The sequence below is a fragment of the Nicotiana sylvestris genome, chromosome 12 (genome assembly GCF_000393655.2).
Source record: "Nicotiana sylvestris chromosome 12, ASM39365v2, whole genome shotgun sequence".
Lineage (NCBI taxonomy): Eukaryota > Viridiplantae > Streptophyta > Magnoliopsida > Solanales > Solanaceae > Nicotiana > Nicotiana sylvestris.
This window is the reverse complement of record NC_091068.1, coordinates 33,808,988-33,829,272: the sequence shown is the minus strand read 5'-3', so window position 1 is coordinate 33,829,272 and position 20,285 is coordinate 33,808,988. Positions and strand designations below refer to the sequence as shown.

The window sequence follows — 20,285 nt, the reverse complement described above, 5'->3', positions numbered from 1 at the left end:
TTTAATTGTTATTACCATTTTTACGGTAAACAAAGTGATAATATAATACAATACAAAACAATAGGTAACAATCATCCAAACAGGCTGCTCTTTAAAGACAACTATTCAGAAGAGAGGCAACTCTTCAGTTATGGGTTCCTACATCTACTTAACTGATATATCTATAGCCCTAACCGTAATATTTTATTAGATAGAAAAACGGTCTCCTTCAATTGATAGCAGACCTTATGTACAATCTATACTATATTAAAATTACGAATCCTCTTAGCAAAATATGATTTATTTTTTTTACTTCTTAAAAAATAAATTTTACACTAGATAAATTAGTAACTTAATTATTTTTTTCTAATATTTAGGAGTTTGAAATTAACTAAAATTGTAGTTATTAAATCTTTCCTTCTTAATGTAGAAACTCCTCAAAATTAAACACTTTTTAAATTTAGGTACAAAATATCAATTTTAACTTGAAATAACGATATTATTATTGACAATAATTGCAACGTTTAGCACCAACTAAACGTCTAGAGTTCTATTTATAATAGCATTTTCAATTATTTTGTTACTTTTATATTAAACTAAAATTAAGAAATACAATTTATGAGGAATAACTTGGGTCATTACTTATTTTCCTAAGTAAAATATAAGAATAATTGGGGTCATTACTTACTTTATTAATATTAAGAACTTTTAAATTAATAAAAATTTATTTATTAGATTTTTTTTCATTTGAACTATGTAGGAAATTATCTATATATTAAAAGCACGAAGGCCTTTAGCCAAATATCGATTACTATTTTTACCCTTTTAAAATAGAGTTCACACTAGAAGATATAGTCATTTGATTATTCTTCAAGCTAATAGTTTGAAATTAAATAAGATTTATTACTTATTATACCTTTACTTATTTGAATTAAGTAAGAGGTTATTATATTTAGGACTTTAAAATTATTAAAATTTTATCTAATATGAATTTAAATTAAAGTATAATTAAATAACACCAAATTATTACATGTTTAACCTTATATATAAATTTTATACCATGCGTCTTTTTATCTCAAAAAATTGTATTATCTTGCTAAATTTTAGGTGAACAATTATGATATAAAAAAAATAAAGAAATAATTAAAGAAAGAGAAAGTAGTTTGCTTTGTTCGTTATTCAAATCAGTATTTAACCTATAAATGCTATGAGTATTCTATGTGAGATTGGTCCATTGGCCATTAATTTTTTTCATCGATCAATAGTTTGCTTAGACATAAATATGTCACGATCCAGAATTCTCACCTTCGGGATCATGATGGCGCCTAACATTTCATTTGCTTGGCAAGCCAACGTTAGGGAAATTCTTAAGCCAGTTTTTAAACAACTCAAATAATTAAACCAATTGAACTGAAATGAAACTAAAACGAAGTGCAAAGTGGCATAATACTCAAAAATATCTAAGTACAATCCGGATTTGGAGTCACAAGTGCACGAATTTCTAGAAGTGCTACAAATAAAGTCTGAAGTAAGTATAATTGTCTCAAATGAAATGAACAGTAAATAAGGAAAGAGGAAGGGGACTTCAAGGTATGCGGACGCCAACAGATTTACCTCGAGTCTCCAAATATGTCAATCCGAGCTGATGCACCTTACGTACAGTTGGGATCAGTACCAAAATCTGCACAAGAAGTGCAGAATGTAGTATGAGTACAACCGACCCAATGTACTCCGTAATTGTCGAGCCTAACCTCGACGAGGTAGTGACGAGGCTATGACAGGACACTCACGTAATTAAACATGTGCAAACGAAAATATACGTACAACATAACACCAATAAAGATTAAACATGTACTATTGGGAGGGGGGCAAGCGAAGGGAACATGATACGATAGCTATAACAGAAATAACAACATAAAACCGTCAAGTAAATTACCAACCAATGGAAACGGATAACATAATGAATAAAGACTGCACGACATCACCCATCATGCTTTTACTCTCAATCTCACCATGGAACAACAATAATGGCACGAAAGAACAAAAACCCCAATTCTTCCTAAATCCCTAGTTTTCTACGATGGAAGAATAAAGATTATAGCTAGAAATTAATGAGTGATGTTAAAAATGGAAGAAATGAGTTAAAGTGTACAAACCTATGAATTGGTGATGAGTTTCCCCTTAAAAATCGCCTCTAGGTCGAGCTCTAATGGAAGGTTTATGAAAAAATGGGAGAAATACCGTTTTGAAACTTTTAAATCACTAGGCGTCAAATGTTCATCGTGTTCGTGAGGTTCGCGAAGGGCATTGCTCTGATGGCTTACGCGATCGCGAGTATCTCTACACGTTCGCGAAGGTTCAACCCGCCTCACCTCTGCGTTCGCGAGCCTAGGCTCGCATTTGGGTAGAGTAACCTTAACCCCCATCCCAGCCTATCTAATACTACGCGATCGCGAAGAGCAGACCCCCCCCCCCAATGCTCCGCGTTTGCGACCAAGGTCTTGCGTTCGCCTAGAACAAAATCCTCCCCAATCCCAGATTCCCCTTCACGATCGCGAAGCACAACACACCAAATGACAGCTGAAGCTCAAAAATCAGATTTTTCTAAGTTCAAAGGGTCTGTAGGCTATCCAAAACTCACCTGATCCTTCGGGGCTCCAAACCAAACATGCACACAAGTCCAAAAATATTATACGAATCGGACACCAAAACGAATGAAATTTTCAATAAAACTTAAGAACTTTCATTTTAACAACCGGACGTCAGAATCATATCAAATCACTTTCTTTTTGCACCAACATTTTCAAACAAGTCATAAATATAGTAATGGACCTATACCAAGTTCCAGAACTAAAATCCGGATCCAGTATCAAAAAAGTAAACACCGGTCAAATTTATAAAGTTTTTAAACCTTTAAACTTCAAATTTTCGACAAAATGCTATAACTCGAGCTAGGGATTTTCGAATTTGATTCCGGGCATACGCCTAAATCCCAAATCACGATACAGACCCATCGGGACCGTCAAAATATAGATCCGGATCGTTTGCTCAAAACATTGACAAAGTCAACTCAAATGAATTTTTAAGGCACGAATTCACATTTTAATCAATCTTTCACATAAGAGCCTTCCGGAAAAGACACGGATTGTGCACGCAAAACGAGAAAGATTAAAAGGAGCTATTTTAGGTTTCAAAACACAGAATTAAAGGTTTAAACTCTAGATGACCTATTAGGTCATCACATTCTCCACCTCTAAAATAATCGTTCATCCTCGAACGGACATAGAAAAGTACCTAGACTGGTGAAAAGGTGTGAATATCTACTTCGCATGTCTGACTCGGACTCCTAGGTGGCTGACCTCTACACTGCACTCGAACTGAAGGATAACTCTTTGACCTCAACTATCGAACCTGCCGAGCTAGAATAGCCACCGGCTCCTCTTCATAAGTCAATCCCTGTCCAATTGGACTGAGCTGAAATCTAACATATGGGACAGATCACCGTGATACTTCCGGAGCATGGACATATGGAACACAGGATGGACTACTGATAAGCTAGGTGGAAATGCAAGCTTGTAGGCCACCTCACCCACTTTCTGAAGAATCTTGAAGGGTCCGATATACCTAGGGCTCAACTTGCCCTTCTTCCCAAACATCATCACATCCTTCATGGGTGAAACCCGGAGCAATACCTTCTCTCCGACCATGAATGCAACATCACGAACTCTACGGTCGGCATAACTCTTCTGCCTAGACCGAGCTATGCGTAGTCGAACCTGAATGATCTTGACCTTGTCCAAGACATCCTGTACCAAATCTGTACCAAACAATCGAACCTCCCCCGGCTTGAACCATCCAACTGGCGAACGACACTGCCTCCCATATAATACCTCATAGGGAGCTATTTGGATGCTCGACTGGTAGCTGTTGTTGTAGGCAAACTCTGCAAGTGGTAAGAATTGATCCCAAGAACCCCCGAAATTCATAACACAAGCACGAAAGCATGTCCTCCAATATCTGAATAGTGCGCTCGGACTGTCCGTCTGGGATGAAATGATGTGCCCAACTCCACCTGCGTGCCCAACTCATGTTGTACTGCCCTCCAGAAGTACGAGGTGAACTGCGCAGCTCGATCAGAAATGATAGACACGGGCACACCGTGAAGGCAGACGATCTCACGGATGTAAATCTCAACGAACCGCTCTAAAGAATATGTAACTGCCACAAGAATAAAATGCGCTGACTTGGTCAGCCTGCCCACAATGACCCATACCGCATTGAACTTCCTCTGAGTCCGTGGGAGCCCAGCAACAAAATCCATATTGATATGCTCTAACTTTCACTCAGAAGTCTCTAAATTCTGAAGCAAATCATCGGGTCTCTGATGCTCGTAATTAACTTACTGACAATTTAAACACCGAGCTACATATACAATTATATCATTCTTCGTCCTTCTCCACCAATAATGGCGTAATTTCTAGTCGAAGTGAACTTTGGAGGGGAATAAAAGAGCTTCTTTTGCGTTCAAATTAATTTAATGCTAATTCAATGCATTTTTGTTTTATTCCGGAGAAAAAAAAAATTATTGAGATCATTTTTCAGAAACTCTTCAACTAACATAAGAACATTATTGATAAAGAGTCACAAGGGAACTGCCGTAAATCTGTTATTTGTTCAACTTTCCATCTTCGTCCTTTCACATTTATAAATAGCTTAACTAAGCAAAAACATGAAGTCTCGTGAAGGACCCATAAAAGCCAATTGAAACTCTTCGTTATTTTTTCATGATAAATGCAGTTTATTTTTATGAGACTTTTTTAGTCTGTTGCAAACGGATTGATACCTTCATATTTAAAAATTAATGTAACCTTAAATATTTCATTTTACTCTTCAAAAATAATTAATTTATTTTATAGCCTCAAAAATATTATGGTATATTTAAGACTACAAATTTTACAAAAAAGTAAAGGTAAAATTTCGAGGTGTGATCAAATACCTTTGAGGTACTTCTATTGTATAATAGTTAGATTACCAATTTTTATAATATATAAATATAATTACTTATATTTTTAATGGTCGGGTAGTTAAATCAACTCTACTACAGATAAAATAGCAAATACTTTTGAAATATTTTAATTTCTAAATCTTGTACTGATTTATAATAACATAATAAGATACTTCTCAAATATTTTAATTTTTGAATCTTGTACTAATTTTTAATTACTGAAAATAGAGCAAAATCTTTCTATAATATAGATTAATTAAAGTTAAATTGGTAATTAAAATACAAACTTGAAGCAATAAGAATGAAATAGTAAAAAATAAATGTACTTATGAGTTGACATTAATTATTTTCTTTATTTTTACATTTATTTCAATAAATAACAACTCCCTATATTTTCTTATTTTTAATTTATTTGTTGTAAAATATTAATAGAACATTTGTCATTTTTAGACTTATTGCCATTTTATTCTAGGAGCTATATGGTCAGCCTTTCATTTTCAAGTCTCTCAACGACCAAAAGACTCAATATTAATATGTGGAGCAGGATTTTTTCCTTTGTAGAATTAACTAAATGGATCAACATTCATCATTTTCAGAAATTTATATATTTAATTTATTTTATAACTTAAATATATTATTTAATAATATTAATGTGACTCGTGAAAATTATTTATTCATTTGATATAGAACACGTAAAGCGCGTACACTAAGACTAGCCAATATTAAAATTGAATTGAACACGTATCTTCCTTCTTGATAGGGGTGACACTCAATCCAAAAAAAAACATTTTTCTTTTCCTTTAAATCAATTTCTATGGTATCAACTTATTTTATAATTCTATTTCTTTTTTGTACAATGTGTTAGTAGGGGAATGAAGTCTTGGCACCGAGCAAAGAAAAATTTATCTCTTCTATCTAAACTTATGTTATTAAAAAATTATTTTTATATTCACTAATATACCGTGCACTTTTTAACTAATATTGAAGAAAAATGGAAACTTTATCTCCACTTGCTTCAAAAGGTAAATTATCACCATTCACCAAAGTGTGCACCTGTAAAAATTTGTTGCTGCAATATCTTACATAGTAACCCACCGATCAGCTTGCTCTTCTTGATCAAACTTGATTATTAATATTCTTCATCTTGATTTTTTAAGTCACTATGTGTTAATAAATTTAATAAACAAAGTGATATTTTGTGGACCAAGACGAGTATGCTATTGGATAACATGAAGGGATTGAGCTTCAAGATTATCTCTATTTATAGCTGACCACTTCGTTCATTCCTTATTTTATATGCAATTTTAATTATATACTACAAATATCAGTTGTATCCATGAAAAAAGCCAACTCTTTTATTCTTTCTGTTATCTTGCAATTACTCTACTTGTTAGTTGCATGCATAGCCACAAACATAAGCACAGATCAATCAGCTCTTCTTGCCTTAAAAGCCAGAGTTACTCTAAACTCTTCTCATCCCTTAACTCAAAATTGGTCTTCTCAATCTTCAGTTTGTGACTGGATTGGAGTCACTTGCGGCTCTCGCCATCATAGATATATCAAACATGGACATTGTTGGAACCATTCCGCCACAGTTGGGAAACCTCTCGATTCTCGTTTCTCTCGATGCGAGCAAAAATAATTTTCTTGGAGACATCCCTCAAGATTTGTCTCGTTTACGTCGATTGATCCGAGATACAATAATTTACATTTCTTTTCTGAGCTTCAAATCTTAATTCTTGATAACAACGGTTTCACTGCTATACCTCCTGCTTCTATTTCTAACCTGTCCAAGTTAGAAACTCTCAGTGTTAGTAATAATCATCTTCAAGGCAGTTTTCCCAAAGATATTGGCAATCTTCTGAGTTTAAAGGAGCTGGTTTTAGTCAGAAACAACCTTACTGGCTCTATCTCATTCTCCATCTTCAACATCTCCTCGTTGGAGACTTTAGCTCTCACATATAATCAATTATCAGGGAGTCTTCCTGCAGATATAAAAATCAAGAGCATTACAATAATTTCCAACCAGTTGAGTGGTCACATTCCAGCTAGTTTGTCTAACTGCACACAACTGTATGAGTTGTCATTATCATACAATAACTTCAATGGGATAATTCCACCAGAAATTGTAAACTTGGAGGGGCTTCAGCTCTTAAACCTTGGGGGAAACCACTTGCAAGGTACATACTTGATAGGAGTAGTACTTTTCTCAATTTGCATTTAGCATGCTTTTTTAGCATTCATAAATACATTATTTATAGAAAATTGTGACGTTAATACATAGGAGTAACATTGCATTTTAATTCAAGAAGTCGTGTTGCTCTGCCCTCATAATAATAGCCCCAGCCCTGCTCTATTAACAATCCTAGGTAGGCGATTGGACGTACATGATGTTTGGTTGGATGAACCTTCATCCTTTAAAAATAACTTCAGGGAAAAATAGAATTATTTTCAAAATAACCACTATGGGAACACCTTTTTCAATACAACAACAAAGGACCCGTTTGACCATAGATTTTGCCAAAATAAATTTGGGTTTTATTTGGCAAACACATGTTTGGCCATAAATTTTGCCTACAAATCTCAAATCTCAAATCCCAAAACTTGAGATATGAAGAGGGTAATATGGGGATGTTTTGGCACAAAGTGAGGCTACATTTGAGTAAAATGGTGATCAACTTTATTCTGGAAAACTGAAGCTCTCGTTTTTCAAAATGGGTATTGAAGATGAGTAGATGACGTTCATCCAAAAGTTAATGAAAAAGAAAAATTGAGGCAGCTTATGGAGTTGAGATATATTTGGTATTCCATTATAAATTAGCTGGAAGCAATTTATGCAATTTAAATGGTTAATGACACGTGGCACTAATCAAACACTCCATTAACAATTGCTGGAGCAAATTGTACGGGAGCTGATCCCAACCCTATTACATGTATATGAGAGAAGAGTCCTTGATTTACAAGAAATTGTGAAAAAGAAAACTACACTCGACAAAAAGTGTAAATAGGTAAAATCTAAGGTAGCAAGGCAAAGTAAAGCTTATCCATATTCAAAAGCCTTCTAGTATGGGCATGTTTCAAAGTTTTCATCTGAGAACTAACATTTGAGCATCAACATACGCAGACAAGAAGCTAAATACTTCAAGTTGGTTGCTTTGTGTAAAAATAGTTTCAGGCATAATTCCAGCAAAGATTGGTAATTTACGAAATTTGCAGCAATTGCAACTGGAGAACAACGGCATCGTGGGTTCAATACCGCGCAGCATACGGAACATGACATCGCTATGGATACTTAATTTCAAGACCAACAATTTAACAGGTAAGTTTCGAGCAATGTGTTGTTGTTTGGCCATCCAGATATACTCTTTCTGAATGGTTTAGTGGAAACAAAATTAAAAATAACATTAATTTTGCAGGTGTTATACCCAAAGAGATTGGGAAACTACACAAGTTGGAGAAACTTTATTTGCAATTTAATGAATTAAGTGGTTCCATACCGGAAGAGCTCTTCAATATCTCTACGCTAAGAAGGGTGTCACTTTCTACGAATAATCTTTCGGGTAGTCTTCCATTAGCTTTCGGTTACTGGCCAACAAATCTACAGTTTTTGAATCTTTTGGAAATAACATCGGTGGAGTAATACCCAGAGAGATTGGGAGCCTTCACAAATTGGAGGGACTTATTCTTCAACATAATAAACTAAGTGGTTCCCTACCCAGAGAGAGTGGGAACCTTCACAAATTGGAGGTACTTGATCTTGGAGTTAATAAACTAAGTTGTTCCATACCGGAAGAGCTCTTCAATATCTCTACGCTAGAATGTCACTTGGATTTGATAACATTTCGGGCAGTCTTCCATCTGCTTCAAGCTACTGGCAAACAAATCTACATTATCTGAATCTTGGTGTGAACAACATAGATGGAGTTATACCCAACTCAATCTCCAATTCTTCAAATCTAAAGGAATTATATCTGAACAACAACAAATTCAGTGGCCCGATTCCTAACTCTTTGGGGGATTTGAGACAGCTTGAACGTTTGACGTTGTTCGAAAACAACTTATTATCTCCGCACCTAAGTATATTAACTTCTTTGGCGAACTGCGGATCTTTGAAAGTGTTAGCGATATCGGATAATCCTCTTAATGGTGTTCTTCCAGATTCCATTGGCAATCTCTCCACTTCTCTTGAACTATTTGGTTTAGGTGAAACTGAAATTAGGGGACAGATACCATTAGGAATTGGGAATTTAAGTAACTTAAACACTTTTTCCATATCCCGCAATGACTTGACTGGATCAGTGCCAAGATCAGTATGTGATTTACATAATCTTCAAGGGTTCTATCTTTACCAGAACAGGTTAAGTGGACCCTTACCAGACTGCCATTGCAAATTGCCGGAGTTGGGCTTGGTTGATTTGTCTTATAATCAAATATCGGGTCCAATACCATATTGCATTGGCGATACTACCTCTTTGAGAAATATTTACCTAAATTCAAATAGGCTCACTAACATACCCATGAGTCTATGGAGCCTCAAAGATCTTGTACGGCTTGACTTGTCCAATAATTCTTTGGTTGGTTCTTTACCTCCAGATTTCGGAAATTTGGATGCCATAACAGTAGTAGATTTGTCGAGGAATCACCTTTTAGGAAGTATTCCAACCACGGTCGGAGACTTGCAGAAACTAATTAATCTTTCTTTGGCTTTCAATGAGTTGCAAAGATCTATTCCTGAGTCACTCGGAAAAATGATAAGTTTGGAATCAGCGGATCTATCCAATAACATTCTTTCAGGTATGATTCCAAAATCATTAGAGGCACTTCGGTGTCTGACGGATTTCAATGTATCATTCAATAGATTAGAAGGTGAAATCCCAAGTAAAGGACCTTTTCTCAACTTCACCTCTCAATCTTTTATGGGAAATGAAGGGTTATGTGGTGGTTTCCTTTTTCAACCTTGTAAGACTAGGACTTTTCATCAGTCAAGGAGAAGCGAAGTGCTTTTGATTGTACTTGTCACATTGGCAGTTTCATTGATGGGACTTGGCTCAATCGTTGTGTTCATGTTAAAGAGATGCGGAAAAAGAAAGGTTCCAACTCCACCCGAATCCTTACCTGCAACAATGATACTAGCCAGGATTTCATACATTGAAATCGAAAGGGCAACTCAGGGGTTCGACCAATGCAACTTGCTAGGCCATGGAGGTTTCGGTTATGTTTACAAGGGCATCTTTGCAAATGGGATGGTTTTGGCAATCAAAGTGTTTAATTTACAGATTGAAGGTGCATTCAAGAGTTTTGATATAGAATGTGAAGTTTTACGCAACCTTCGCCATAGAAATCTTACCAAAGTTATCAGCAATTGTACTAACATAGATTTTAAAGCATTACTTCTAGAGTACATGCCAATGGAAGTCTAGAGCAATGGTTACATTCTGATGATTACTACTTGAATATGATCCAAAGATTAGACATAATGATCGATGTTGCATCAGCTTTGGAATATCACCATCATGGTTATGCAACAGTCGTTGTACATGGCGACTTGAAGCCTAGTAACGTCTTGCTAGACGAAAGGCTGGTTGGACATGTGAGTGACTTTGGCCTGACCAAGTTATTAGGAGAAGGGGAATCTATTGCTCATACTAACACACTTGCAACGATGGGCTATATTGCACCAGGTAACTTTCTTTTTTGGTCTTTTATTATCGAATATAAAGTGCTAATGTATCAAATAGTACGCAATCTTTTGTTTTCTAGTTTTATGTAAAATATCACAGATTCATGAAAAAAATGGTATTGAAAACATCGAAATATAGAGCCCATTTGGCTTAGCTAAAATAGGAATGTAGCTTTTAAGCACCAAGTGCAGAAAATATTTTTTAAGTGTTGAAACTGATTTTATGAACAAGAAATTATGCGGTTAGATAGAAGTGTTGAGAATGAAATAAACAATTATGTGTTTGTTAAAAAAGTGCTTATCAACATTTTTTTTTCTACTAAAATGACCAAAATGCCATTAAAGATGTTAATATCAAACAATAGATTATTGCAAGACTTTTCATTGCCAATACAAATTATTATATCCTTCAATTCATGTTTAAGTTATAAATTGAATAGATAAAATTATCTCAAACGAATATAATTTATTTATTGAAATAACATAGTACTAATTAACATATGCCCAACTTATCGCTTTTGGCTTTTTTTTGGCTAAAGTACAAGACTTTTAAACAGTTTTTTTGGCTTGCCAAACACAAATATCTTATTTGCTAGTTTTAATGTAACATATCACAGATTTTGCATGAAACAAGGGGTATTGAGAGCGTGGAAATATGACAATGTCAAACTCTATATTCATGCATCTACGACAATTAAAAAAAACTTGAAGTTTTTCGTTTCATTTGATTGTCTTACTCTTGGTTCATTCCCATTCTACCTTCAGTTTTTTTTAAAAAAAATTATCTACTCAAGATAGATTTAGCTTTTTTTTAATATCTTCCAAATACAAAGATATTACTTTCGTTATTTATTTAGTTTGTTAAGAAACTAATTCACTGTAGTAACATTGGATCAGAGTACGGATCAATAGGATTAGTTTCTAGAAAATGTGATGTGTATAGCTATGGCATAATGCTCATGGAAACATTCACAAGAAAAAAGCCATATGATGAAATGTTTCAAGAAAATTTGAGCATGAGGAGTTGGGTCTGTAATTCAATACCTGCAACACCAGAGGATATTATTGATGCCACCTTATTGGATCCAGAAGACATTGATTTCAAGAAAAAGTTGCATTGTGTGTCCTCTATTTTGGAGTTGGCTTTGAATTGCACAACTGAATCTCCTAACGAGAGGTTGAACATGAAAGATATCCTGGCAAATATCAAGAAGATCAAGCTGGAATTTCTTCGCAAATGATGTAGCAAGGTTTATGTGATGATAAGTATCCAGCTTTTTCATCAATATTCTCATGTCATCTGGATAAAATGATTATTTTCTTGTCTATGCCATTTGTAAATGTAGAAATAAGATGTCTTAATTTAAGAAGGCAAAACAAAAGGAAAATAAAGGTCCAATGAAACTAAGAAAGAAATTTAAAGTTCAAGAAATTAAGAGTTTCATTTATCAAAGGAAAATTATGAAAATAACTCAAGTCTCAGTTAGAATTAGTATATTTTTGCATTCGTATCCATAATGAATGAGCCAACTCAAGTTTGATCTCCTTTAACATTTTGACAAGGTAGTGCCGCCTTTTCCTACTGGGTGACACTGACACCAATTGAGATGACAACCAACATTTGGTTCGAGATTTGGACTTTTCTTGTTTATTGTGCTTTTCTCTTGTGCGTGTTTAAGGGGTGTGTGTGTGTGTCCTTTAAAATATAAGTGTGTACTGAAGTTGGCATGGAAGAATGCCTTGTATAATATTGATGATCATTATTATGTAGAATCAGCTTCAAGAGTCGATGAGGAGCAGTTTAAAATGTTGAACTACAAGCAATAGGCTCTTTTCGTTACCAAGTTGAATGGAGTTGTTACACTTAACAGCTTGACTGCAGATTGAAAGCACAAATACGGTCCAGATTTTTCACTCGCTCACAAGTCACAATTGATATTGAGACTTAAAATCCAAATAATTGAAATTGGTGGAAAAAACTAAAAGACTGAAAACTCCTTTCACAAGTACTTAGATCACCCGCCCAATCACTTGGCAACTAAAATCCAGTGACTCCAATAAGAAAGCAATTTCCAGTAAAATTCCAACATTGACTGGACCAAGTAGCAGTCAATAACAAGGATAAGAATTTAGAAACAACTTTGGATTCATTTCTACATTACTTTGGCTTAGGTTTCATACCTTTGTTTGTTTATCCTCCAATATTGACTCTTAAGTCTTAACAGATAGAAAGTAAGTTTATTTCAATTTTCAATAGTTTGTCACTTGCAGCACAAATTTGTTTTCTAAATGACAAAGACAGCATGACAGTTCCTATAATCACACTTTGCACATACAAAAGCTTCACTCTCTTTGTGGTTCAGTATGTTATTGGTATCTTCATTAATCCCATAACTCAAAAACCAGGATATGCTCACTGAGAACCATGCACCTCTTTTTTCTTGAACCGTTGGTCTTTGGCCAACTGGTTCGCTTAGCCATGGCAGCAACCACTATCACCACTGATCAATTCGCCCCTCTTACCCTGAAGGCTCAAATCACTTCAGACCCTCAAGGTGTCTTGGCAAACAATTGGTCTACTTCTATTCCAGTTTTCCACTGGTTTGGAATCACTGCAGTGCTTGCCACAAGAGAGCGAGTGAAATAGATGTTTCGAACATGGGTGATGGGTCTTAGAGGTACAATTTCTTAAGAATTAGGAAATCTCTCTTTTCTTGTTTCTCATGATACGAGTGGCAACTTTTTGCATGAGGGCAGTGTTTTGGAGAGCGAGAAGCGGAAAAAAGCGAGGAGGCCTCGCTTCACCGAAGCGAGAAGCATGAAACGAAGCGCGCACTTTTTTCATGTGAAGCGCAATTTAATACATAAATAAAAAAAAATATTAAATGGGCAAAGATAAATGACCAAGAACTCAATAAAAATAACATATTAAGCAAATGTTTCAATTCTTAAATTAAGAAGTAAATAATAGATAGTCAATAATCCTCAAAAGTCATAACATATTAAGCAAATGCAAAATCAAATCACAAAAGGAGCAACATCCTATTCTTCAACAGCCAAAAAAAAAAAGAGCAGAATTGTTAAAACAGGGCAGAACAGTGAACAGCAGAAAAAACAGAGCAGAAGCATAGTGAACAGCAGAAATTAAAAAAAAAAAACAGAGCACTCGCTTTTAATAGAAAACAGGGCAGAACAGAGAACTGAAAAAATTAGAAAAGAAGAAGAGAAATAGAAGAAGAAAAAAGAGGAGAGGAGTCGAACAGTGAACAGCAAATTTTTTTCTAAAAAAAGACAGCAGAACCCTAAAAAAAAGGCAGGATAGAAAAGAAAGAACTGAAAAAAATAGAAAGGAAGAAGAGAAAAGCTGAGAGGAGTCGAACAGTAGCAGAGAAAATCAGAAGAGGAAGGGAAGAGAAGAAAGAGAAGAAGGAGAAGAAGAGAAACTTACCTGAGAGAAGACAAGAACTCAAGGCATGCAGCAGTTGAGAGAAGAAGAGAGTCGTCGCAGCAGAGAAGCAGATGTGTTTGGAAGAAATGTCGTAAGTGTATTTGCATTTTTTTTTTTTTAAAACCCTAGGCAGCCGCTGGATCTCGCTTAAGCGAGCTTTTCTCGCTTTTTTTCCATCGCCTGGCTTCTCGCTTTTTTACTTGAAGCGTGCGCTTATTTACAGGCTGCGCTTCAGGGCAGAAAAGCCTAGACCCCTCGCCTCGCTTCTGCGCTTTAAGCGAGAAGCGCTCGCTTTTAATAACACTTATGGAGGATTTGCCAAAAGAGTTGGTTAATTTATGACGACGAGGCAGCGGCAAACTAGATTATAACAGCTTCAATGGGTAACTACCATTGTGGTTGGTTTCTTGAACAGGATTCAAGTTTTGACTCTAAGAAATAAAGGTTCTATGGCCCTCTTTTCCAAATTGTCAAGCCTTGAGGTTTCGGACCTGTTTTTATTCCGTAGGAAACGAAATTCCAGAGGGTGAGACTAACACAACAAATGGACATCGAAAGCAGGTTCTTCCAGCTTCTCAAACAATGCAGTACACTCTGAGAAAGACCACAAGTTCAGCAAAATCTTGTCGGACCCTATCTACTGACCAGTAGATTCCACAAGACCCGGCTCTGTTACTTTTTTCCTAAAATCTTTTTCTTAACAGATGCTGATTAGCAAAAAGAAAAGGATGTTGTTGTAGAACTATTTTGCAGTAATTGGAGCACAATTAGCCATTAGGGCTGGGATGGATGCACTATAGAAGTTGCGGGTTTGGCAAAACTGCTTTGGCCAGACCCTGTATATGTATTATGAAATCTACTAGACCCTGTAACTCAAACAGTCGGTGGGTTTGCTGACATTGCAAGCCCATAAAGTTTAAGTTTAAATCTTGGATCTGCTAATCAGGCATCGCTTTAAAATGGCGACATTACATAATGCTTTAACTTCCATCAGTAAGAGAGTTGATCTTTTATAAGAGATATACAACAATAGGAGGAAACTACAGGGTAAAAATTTAATAGGAGGAAACTACACGGTAAAAATTTACTTACTGCTACAAAACTGAGGCAATTAGTTCAGCTGGCAAGTTTGAAAGCATCAATGAACAGACCATAAGTAAAACCCATCTTGAAGTTGTTCAAAAGAGCAATAGGAAAAGTCACTTTAGGCCGACTGTAATAGAAGCGCGTCACATACTCGGTAATTAAGACGCACACTACAGCAGCAATGACATCATTGACTCCTAAAGCACCAAAAGATAGGGAAATTGTCTGAGCCACATAAAATCCACCCAGCAATGATATACCTCCAAATAGTGCCCTCCTTGATGGGCTTTTAAAATAATTTCTTGAAATCTCAGGCACGACACGGATTATATCAACTAGCCGCCGAGGCCCTCCGCCATTATCTTGCACAGCCTGAATTCTGAATAATGGTCTTGAAATAGATGCCTCATTTGCCCTAGTTAAAGCCCCGATTTTTGGATTAATAATGCCATTTCGGATAAGGGTTGCTGGAGATGTGAAAGCCAGAGAATGTACCATTTTTTATATCTTCTCTGGAATTGAATGAGTCAGCAATTATTGAACAGTACAAGGCATAAGAACATGAAACCCAATCCTCTAATCAATTGAAAGGAATTTTAGATTTATGACCTCAGAAACACCTAAAAAGGCATTCTATATCCCTAGCTTTTGTTTTCCATAACAAAGACGCTAGCAGCACTTTAACTAGAGGAGTTTTTTGTCTTTTCAGAAAAAAACAACCCGGCTATGGATCTTCTCCTTCTTCAGGTACCTTTGTTCAACAAAAACGATGGATTCTTTCGTCACGATTCCAAACCGATTTGCACAAGACGATTAATTTGAAGGGAAGTTTATTCTTAGAGTCTGTTGAGTTGTCTCACACGGTGGATGTGAATATTCACTCTTCTTGTGATTTAACTTTTGGGTCTTAGTTATTGTCCAAATTGTAGTAATTCTTACGTAGCTCGTAAGCACCTTCTATAATTTGTCATATATTTCTTAAGGGTATAGCTAGGGTAAATATATTTATATCACATCAAGTAAATTTACTATGATTAAATTATTTAATAAAGTAATAATATGCATTAATTAGCCATAAAAGTAATAAATTAACTCATGATTTTATTAATTTGATGCTATAAACGTGGGGTGCAAGTAAGTTTTTGCCGAATAGCAAGTGTTTGGTGATTGGTGAACTTAAATAGCTTCATATTACGTTTGTCATTTTATATGTTTTGTTTGTATATTATAGCCTTTTTGCGTACTACTTCCGGTCCATAGTATATGCCTTTTGTTATGAATAGTTTAAGGAATGGATGCCCTTGCTGTGGACATTCATTTCTCTCGCTGTTTGATGTTGAGTATTTCTAATACTCTTACTATTTGTGAATAGAAAGTTTTAATTTTTAGGCTTATAAATAGCCTTTTATCTAATGGATAAAGACACACCAAAGTGAAAGAAGAAAAGAGTTCTTCCTTCGTTCTATCTCTTATTACTTATGTTTTACTTAATTGCTTTTATTTTATAACTGATCATCACTTGTTTAAAACGAAACCTCGTATTTCGAGGCCTTGAAAACCTCATTTAGATTCACCTCCATTTGTGTGCGCAGTCCGGGCGCGTAGCCGGAAAGCTTAAATATGATAATTTGTGAAAACGATAAGTTTTGATTATAGAATGAGCTAATTTGACTTCGGTCAATGTTTTGGGTAAACGGACTCGGACCCGTGATTTGACGGTCCCGGAGGGTCCGTAGGAAAATATGGGACTTGGCATATGCCCGAAATCGAATTCCGAGGTCCCGAGCCCGAGAAATGAATTTTCAAAGAAAATTATTTTCTGAAATTGTTTAAGGAAATTTGAAATAAAATTTGATTAGAACATGAGGGTATCAGGCCCGTATTTTGGTTCCGGTGTCCGGTACAGGTCTTATATATGATTTAAGACATTTATGTGGAATTTGATGAAAAACAGATGTCATGTGACGTGATTCGGACTTGAATTGCAAAATTTATGTTTAAAGAAGTTTTGAGAAAATTTCATTTATCTCGCGATTTAATTTGATGTTCATGAGGTTATTTTGATGATTTGATTACACGAGTAAGTCCATATGATATTTTTGAGTTAGTATGACATTTGGTTTGGAGCCCCGAGGGCTCGGGGTGAGTTTCAGGATGTTTTTACACTTAGGAAAAAGTTGCAGATTCATAGAAGTTGCAGGTCTCTGAAGCCAGGTCTCGCAGTCTGCGGTGGAAGCTTCGCGGCCGCGGTGGGGACTCCGCAACCGGGGGTGGGATTTGTGTGGTCCGCGGTGAGCAAGGCCAAGCCTTCGCGGTCGCACTCGATTTCTTGCAGTCTGCGGTGGAGACCTGTGCGGCCGCGGTCCATTTCGTGCGGTCCGCACAGGGCACTGGACTGCAGTACCTCAGGAAGGCCTGTGCGGCCGCAGCCCATTTTGTGCGGTCCGCATAGGGGGTCTGAGAGGGGTATAAATAGATGGGATTTCCAGTTATTTTCATTTTTCAAAACCCTAAAAACATAAGAGGCGATTTTTCAAAAAACCTTTCTTCTACAAATCAATTATAAGTCGTTTTTAACTAGTTTTCTTCAATCATTAACATCTTTTAACATGATTTCAACTTAAAATCAAATATTTTCATGGGGAAAATTGGGTGTTTTGGGTAGAACCTAGGTTTTTCAAAAATTGGGGATTTGGACATCGATTTGAGGTCCGATTTCAAAACAAATTACATATTTGAGCTCGTGGGGAAATGGGTAATCGGGTTTTGGTTCGAACCTCGGGTTTTGACCACGTGGGCCCGGGGGGCAATTTTGACTTTTTGGGTAAAACTTTGAAAAACTCATTTTTATGCATTCAAATTGATTCATTTAGCATTTATTGATGTAATTGAGTAACTTGAGGCTAGATACGAGCGAATTGGCGGAGGAATCGAGGGGTAAAGCTATAATTGAAGCTTGAGTTGTGTTCGAGGCATCGAGGTAAGTGTTTGGTCTAACCTTATCTTGAGAGATTAGGAGTTGTGTCCTATTTGCTATTTGCTTCTTGTCGAGTACGACGTATAGTAACGAGTATCTATACGTTGGTGTCAAACATGACCGTGAGTCTTATCTTGTGATTTTCATGATCTCGTTGTATTGTTCACGCCTTGGTGAAGATTTCTATTTATTGTGTAAAGTTGTGGAAAGAATTGTGACCTATGAACATTGAGGAGCGTTGGCTCCAGTTGTATAACGAATTGTGAAACTATAAGTGATAATAGAAACCTTAGAGCATTGGCTCGAGTTGTGAAGTAAAAGTGAGAAAGAGAAGAGATCATTATGTTGCCCCCTTGCCGGGCCATTATTGAGTTGAGGTTCCCTTGCATTGTGTTCTTAATTTATATTACCGACGCTTAGGTTGATGATTCTTTGAGCTAGGTGTTGAAAATAGTTGGGTTATAGTTGAGATAGTTAGATGTTGGAACAAGTTTGGTTAAAGTTGTTTCTCCCCTGCCGGGACGTATATTCATGTACTGTTGAGTTCCCTTGCCGGTATGGTGTAGTTTATTGCAGATCCCTTGCCGGGACAGTCAAGTATGATTATTGTTGATTGTATATATTTGGAACGGGTTGCGTACCACAACATTTATATATATATATATATATATGGATCAGGTTACACGCCGCAACAGATATTATATTGGATCGGGTTGCACGCCGCAACAGTTATATATGTGGATCGGGTTGCACGTCACAACAATGTTAAATGGTAAGGGATTGGGTTGCACAATAGTATTATTATTGCACTGTTGTAGATATTGAGTTGTCCTTTCATATTTTATTAAGTTTCTGTTGGCCTTGATATGTTTCCCTGAAGCATGTACCCCCCTCCCATTTTAAACTGCTTATTCCTGTTTATTTTCTGCCATATATTATATAACTGCACAAGTTTATCTAGAGTCTGGTCCTAGCCTCGTTACTACCTCGTCGGGGTTAGGCTAGGCACTTACCAGCATATGGGGTCGGTTGTGCTGATACTACACTCTGCACTCTGTGCAGATACCGGAGTAGCCTTTGGTCAGCAGTAGTAGCTCGGGAGCCAGCCTTCAGTCCACCGAGACACCAAGGTAGCCTTGCAAGCGTCCGCAGGCCCGACGTCTCCTTTATCTTATTTTATATTCTGTTATCTCATGTATTCGTGACAAACAATGTTATATTTCTGTCAAACAGTTGTATTTAGTACTCTTAGTAGTCCGTGGATGTTGTGACACCAGGTTCTGGTTAGAGGCACGTGATGGTCTTTGAGACATTTTCATTTTCTATTTATTTAAGATTTTCGCTAAATTTCATATTCCGATGTTATTTAACTGTTTATTCCCTTGTTAATATAATTGGTAAGAAGTTTTAAAATAAAGGAGTTAATGATTTGTAAGTTCATGGCTTGCCTAACTTCTATGAGTAGACAACATCACGACTCCCGAGGGTGGAAAATCCGGGTCGTGACAAGTTGGTATCAGAGCTCTAGGTTACATTGGTCTCACAATTCATGGACAAGCTCAGTAGAGTTTGAGGGATCGGTGCGGAGACGTCTATATTTATCCCCTAGAGGCTACGGAATTAGGAAAACTTCACATTTGTTCTTTCTCGTCGTGCGGTTTGTTTTCTCAATGCTAATTGAACTTCTACTATGTTCCTTCACAGATGGCAAGAACACGCGCTTCCTTATCTACCGCTCAACAGCCCGAGCCCCCAGCAGTAGCTCCCACGAGGGGCAGAAGGCGAGGCCGAGGCCGTGCTAGAGGCCGAGGTAGGGGTAGAGCTCAGCCCCGAGCAGCAGCCCCAGTAGCGGAGCCTCAAGTTGACTTTGATGATGAGGTTCCGGTCCCAGCAGCTCCGGTGGGCCCAGCTCAGGTCCCATAGGGGTTTATTGCTACCCTAGTCCTTCAGGATGATCTTGTCCGATTAGTGGGACTCATGGAGATTGTCACCCGATCGGGCTTGCTTCCTGTAGCACCAGCCATCTCTCAGGCTGGAGGAGGAGCCCAGACTCCTGCTACTCGCACTCCGGAGTAGGTAGCTCCTCAGATTCAGACTCTAGTGGTTCAGC

General features: G+C 36.7%; 2 long non-coding RNA genes across 2 annotated transcripts; both read left to right on the top strand.

Moving 5' to 3' along the window:
• The first annotated feature begins 6,747 nt into the window (after window positions 1–6,747).
• LOC104239978 (uncharacterized) lies at window positions 6,748–8,759 on the top strand. The gene is made up of 3 exons (XR_011404288.1): window positions 6,748–7,164; window positions 8,201–8,303; window positions 8,401–8,759. It is a non-coding gene; the product is annotated as an uncharacterized lncRNA (long non-coding RNA).
• Window positions 8,760–12,541: 3,782 nt separating this feature from the next.
• Window positions 12,542–19,550, top strand: LOC104239975 (uncharacterized). Its single transcript, XR_011404289.1, has 2 exons — window positions 12,542–14,203; window positions 19,238–19,550. It is a non-coding gene; the product is annotated as an uncharacterized lncRNA (long non-coding RNA).
• The last annotated feature ends 735 nt before the right edge of the window (window positions 19,551–20,285 follow it).